This window comes from Conger conger, chromosome 9 (assembly GCF_963514075.1).
Source record: "Conger conger chromosome 9, fConCon1.1, whole genome shotgun sequence".
NCBI lineage: Eukaryota > Metazoa > Chordata > Actinopteri > Anguilliformes > Congridae > Conger > Conger conger.
This window is the reverse complement of record NC_083768.1, coordinates 29,240,781-29,247,044: the sequence shown is the minus strand read 5'-3', so window position 1 is coordinate 29,247,044 and position 6,264 is coordinate 29,240,781.

Genomic DNA, 6,264 nt, shown 5'->3' with positions numbered 1-6,264 from the left:
TTCCATAATCCCTAAATTCCATAAATCAACAATAAACACAGAGCTTGGCATGTGGATTAGGGTTTATAAGACTACTTTATTACTTATACTGAAGAATATGTTTGAATATGTGTAACAAACAGAAAGCATGTGTTGACAACTTTCTGATGCAAAACAAATTCAACAAAAACAAAGAAGATATCATGGGAAAGCAGTTGAAAACATCCCTAGAGGAAAAGAGTGTGGGGACACTGACATTAGACCAGACTCACAATATCATAGTCTGCCCTTTGACATTTTTAAAACACACCGAGCGCTGAGAAATGTCATCCATTACCGTTATCGACAAATGTTTTAAGGAAAGGCAATAGAACCATTCTAAATGCTCAGAAAACACTGATATCGTATGTTAATATGCGAGTACACACTCAAAGGTTTATTGCAGATAATATTCCATAGGTGGATGGGGATTGAGAAATCAGCTGTGTAAATCATCCACAGAAACACCAAATTTGAGCTCTTTAACTTGGCACTAAAAAGGGGACCATGAAAGCGTGGTTAAGTGCTGCTATTCCAAATTAGCCATTCCATAAGGTGCTAGACAACCCAGGGTTCTGCCAATGTGTTATGGACCGGCAAATTGTTAAGGTAACCGAGTATGCAGAATTGTGCTAATGCACTTTCTCTTTTCTCCCCCAGCCTGGCACACAGTGTGAGTTTTTGCTTACACTGCTCCAAAGGTACTGTGAAGCACTCTCTGCCCTCTACAATGTCACAGGTAATATAACATTACATACAGTAAGTCTATTTACTAGTAAAAATACCAATCATAGGTAATAATTGCATGCCTCCGTGCTCCATGTCAACATGCTGTACATTAGCTTGCATTACATTACATTCATTAAGCCAACACTGTTATCTAGAGAAACTGGTTATGTTAGAGAGACAAGCACATTGACTTGATTTATAACATTGGCAACATCACCAGACAGGTGTGTATTAGTTGAAGTTCACCACAGCACAAAATCTGATACAGATCACACCCATAATAAGATGAGATGTGTCTTCTGTCTGCACTGGAGGATGGCCAATGATTTTGCTGTCCTGACCAAACGTTTATACCATGATTAGGGCATCAGTAGAGACAGGCAACGTGCCTAGAACATGTAGCCACACAGGGAGGGGATAGCCAGTCACTTTGAGGTTGCAGAACAGAGTAATCTGGCCAGGGTATAGGGGTTGGCATTGATTGACTGGTGGAGCTGTTCCATTCACTGCCCTGGAGATTATTACCAAAGGTTTAAACTTGATGTGTGTTGTAGCAGGGCTAGTGATGTGAGATTAAGTGTGACATAAGCACGCTTGGCAAGATTGTAGGAAAGTTGTCCAGCTGAATTCTGTATTAGCTGTTGGGGTTCAGTGGCTCAGACAGGATGATTGGTTAGGAAATAATTGCAGTAGTCCAGGCATGAGAGTACCTGGACTTGGACGAGGAAGTGTAGAGTTTCTGGCGAGGAAGGAGCAGATTCTTTGAGCGGACAGAATCTTCACACCGATTTCCACTGTTACAGGGAAATAGGAGGAGATTGGGCCATCTCGGGTTACCCCCAGGCTTCTTGCAGGACAAAGGCTCAGAGATCTGCTGTAGGTTCTACTGTATCTAGTCTGAGGGAGTGGTATTGCAGTGTCAAGGACTTGGGAGGGAATGTAGAGCATCTCATTCATAAACAGTAGCCAGCGTGAGCTCAGGATTATGGCCTGCCATCCAATATGAGATCTTTGGGGGGACTCAAACATCTTGGTTTGAGAAGGAGAAAGTATTGATAATGATCAATTATTCATCTTTCAATTGTCACTTGAAAAAGTATCTTGTAATGCATTATTCATTATTTGTCACATTGGAGTATGCTTAGATGTTTGAGGAGGAGACTTTAGTTAAAGGTGGTTTTATTCTCACAATTAAAATTTCCTGCTGCATGTCACCACCGGATCTGTCATTGCCAGCCAACTTCACACAAGGGACAGAGACTGGGTCATAGCTCAAGTGCACCATGAAATGTATGTGATGTGCATGAGCTGATGCAATTAAAACAAGGCTTTAATTATCATCTCAGTGTTGATGCTACTATTGAAGTCTTTTCAGGTTGAGGAAATTCAAACCAACCTGGAAATCCTATCCAGAATACGAGAACCTACCACCGTTCAACAGCACTTTATCTGCATGCATCAGTTTACAGGGTCATGTTTAAACCTGGTACAGGCAGCTAAAAGAGACACTTTCCACAGTGGATCTCTGAAGTTATATGCACTGATTTCTAACAGCTTTTAGTATGTATGTAGGTTATGCAGTCTTGAGAGGGAGTGATATACTGTACATTAAATCGTAAATTTGAGCTTTGCCTGAACAAACAGTGGAAGGAGGAAATTGCTGTAGAGTCCTATGCTACATTGTGTAAGAAGTCTAGTCTTTGTCTGGAATTTCCGGTGTCCAGTTTCGCATTAAACAATACAATGTCTGGGTTTATAGTAACTGTTGACTGGTTGCTGAATTTCCAGGTACGTGAGACAGCGCTGCACTTCTCACCTGTTCTACAAAGTACTTCCCAAAAATCATCGGCAGATCTTTACAGGCAAACTAGGCAGATGCCTAGGGCTCAAAAGGAAGCCCAGACAGGAGTGATGAAAAATATTTTTTCATTATAATTTTTTAAAATATATTTTTGACGCAAATCCTATTTAAATTTTAATTATAAGTAATATATATTTTAAAAATCATGTATAAAATATTTTAATATAAGCTACACAATAACTTCTTAATCTAGCTCAATGCTTTCAAGAGGAAAAAAAGAAACATGAAGAGACAGAAAACAAAAGCAAATAAGTATGATGGAAAAGTTATTCTCCCCTGGCGCATTGAAATATAAAGTTAATGTTACTGAAAAAAATGGTATTTGTAACGGTCAATGGCCAATCATGGCCTTACTTAAGTACCCTAAAAAGTTTCTGTCATGGAGTGATCCAGCAGCTCGTCATTGCCGTGAAAAAGAGCAAAGCAACTGAACAGTGGCCACTATATATTTCAGAATGTCGCACCAACAAAGCCTTTCTGATTGTATTTTCTGTAGCCTACTAAATCCAATCCATTTGTATTTCTGAAGGATGACAGGGCTAAAACTGCATTGCGATGATCCACTGAAATTCTGTGTTTGAGAAGGTGATTAGAGATGATTTTTCGGTTATTAATTCTGTGGTATTCAATGCACTCTCAATGCAATGCAATTTGCAGCAATAACAGAAGACTAGCCATTCTCTCAACAGTGTTCCTCCATTCAGTTTTTTTTTCTGAAGAAATAGTCCCTGGTTAAACTTCAGTCACACTTTTTACTCACTTATGACTCACTCAATTTCAGCGCATTATATAAGAGTCATTTCAACACTAGTGCAACCCTTTAAGTCTTAGTATTAGTTCAAATATCTATTACATTAAAGATGTATATTTAGAACACACCAGGTTTTCACCAACCTTTCATAGCAAAACATTTTCAACGGGGTAAGGTTCTGCTTAGGTAAAAGGTACATGCGTTTGATGGACATAACCAGATAACATTTCAAATGTGTAGGTATAGACATTTGTTTTAAGATATAGATTTGACATGAGAAATGACATGTGACAACCAACCGGAAAGGAAATGTGACAACCACCCCCAAAACCGCATTTATTTCTAGAATTGTACCTAGAAGATGTATAGCCTAATGAAAGAAAAACCTATATAAATGAGAGCCCTCCCTTCACAGTTGTCAATGTCGATAATTGTCTGAAGATAATAGTTAATAGTATAGAAATATAGAAGAAAAACATCAATGAGTTGATTTTACTTTTTGACATGAAAAACATTAAACCCCCCCTCACTTTAATGATCCGTGACTTATTCATGAAATTACCACTTGGGTGAAATCTGACCCTAAAACTGAACATTTTGATCCGAAAATCTTTGAACAGAGCGAGATATAAACAGTCTGATAACCATCCACGGTCTCCCGTACTAGTCTAGAGGTTAACAGAACTCTCTTCCACTGCGGCAGGCAGCGGCGACGTCATGTCCGGTACGTGACAGGTTATTTTCGTTAACGTTACATTTTACAAAATATGAAATGATGGTTCAAAACGTGCGTACTTTTTACACTGAGTTTTTTAAAAAATATCAAAGTGTGTAATAGGCTATAACAGAAGAGAATGTTGGAGTATTTTGTTGGACAGTGACACTCTTTACATGGGTGAATTATGTTCAATGCGGGAGCATTAAACAGGGTTAAGTGGGGAGGAAGCCAGAATAAGAATGTTCCATGTGACCATATAATCCGGCCGTGCCAACAATTATTTTTCAATCATAAATTAAATAAATTAATAAATTGGATGGAGCTGTTCATCTGTAAAATACATCGTTTGCCAAGATGCTTGTTAACAAACAAAGAACTTTAGATAAATAGTGTCAGCCTCAGTATGCTTAGCAGTCAGAAAATTGATTTGGTCCAATCATTTCTTACTTTTATTCAGTTACTTGTGATATTTTAAAAATATTTATAAAACGGGTAGGACAAATCTCACAATCTGATTGGTTTATAGCAGTTATACATGTTCTTTATACCACTGCTGTGCGTTCTAATGCTTGTTTACAGTTCAATTTCAAGTATAATTCCGCTGCGAAGCGGCCATTCGAGTCAAAATGAAGAACCGTCAGATGCAAGACGGTGCACGTCAATCACCTTGGAACAATGTTGCCCAGAATTAGCAAGCAAGCACGAACACAGCTACAAACTGCCTCCACTTCCATGTGATTCAGAAACTATCCGATGCGGGTCTTGATTCGTGAGAGAGATTTGTGTCCGCAAGCAGGCAGAAGTGCGAGAGCTTTAGGGATAACCGAAACTAGGAAACTTGTGGACTGGAGAAAGCAGTGCAGCGCTTCTCCAAATAATAAAACGAGTAAACCTACGCAACGTTATCCCACTAATGTTGGACAGTTTTTCAGTGCTTGCACAATGGTACAAATAAACATTGAGAAAGCATACACTCTTGTTTGCTCACTAACTAACTAACTAGCTAGCTAGCTAGCGAGTTTGGCAGAACAACGTTAGAGTTTACTAACGCTGCATAGCAACCACCTGGGACTACTTGCAAGCATGCGATAACTACTTTCTTGTCAGTTATTTGTGTCATTACTGTTTTAATTGGACAGTGCCTATAATATCTATAATATTATGTTTGGTAACCGTTTTATAAAAGCAATAACCCACTCCAGGGTGTGGTATACATAACGTTTATCAGTTTCGGTGGTTGAGACACTCCGCCGCACGTCGGCCCAAACAACGGCCCTTTGCTGTGATAAAATGTATATATACCACTGCCTGTCATGAGTTATTGCTTAAATATCTTAAAATGTAATTCATTGTGCACCGTGAGGATAGACCTTACCAAATTAAATTTTAACAGGCTTGTATTTAATCTGATGAAAATGAAACGGCACACTACCAATATGGTGTTTACTCTTTCACAAATTCAAAATGAGATTAACAGATTCTCTAGACTACATTTAGGTCAAGCCACAGCCATTGCTATTATGCAGCACACAAAGACACCAAAGACACTAAAGCAGAGATTTAACTTCTTGGGAGCACTCATAATTTTTAAAACAATAACCTGCCAGTTCAAGGACAGGTAAACTGCCCTCTTACTCTGCTTTATAAATCAAAATAGAAAGGATCATGTGTGATATATGGGATACAATATACAGTATGCTATTGTGGCTCCTTGGGACAATTATGCCTGTTCTTTTCCAGGTGGTTTTTGTTATTAAAAGTAATAAAGTGTCAAACCACCTGTGTGTGAGTTTTTCCAGCATCTGTGTGAAATTGTGTGGGTGGACAAGTACTAGGATTAGGATAGGAAAAGTATTTAATTACTTTAATCTGAAGCAATGAATTTATGTGGACCTATGAATGTGGAATATGATACCACAGGAATGGCATCCATGAAGTAATGGCCAATATTTAAGTTAAGCCTGTCTCAGAAATTGCTGGGTTAGCTTCACTAAACTACACATTGCACATGAACAGAGTGTACTAAAATATGGTTTGAATTTTCCAAAGAAAAACAGCAATGGATTGAACGGATGACTGCTATCAACTAAAATGTTTACCACATATTGCATGGCAACCAGTTGGACTCATCTAGGAAGAAAGGAACTGAAAATGCCAAACATCAGTAGGGAATGCAGCAACAGATTC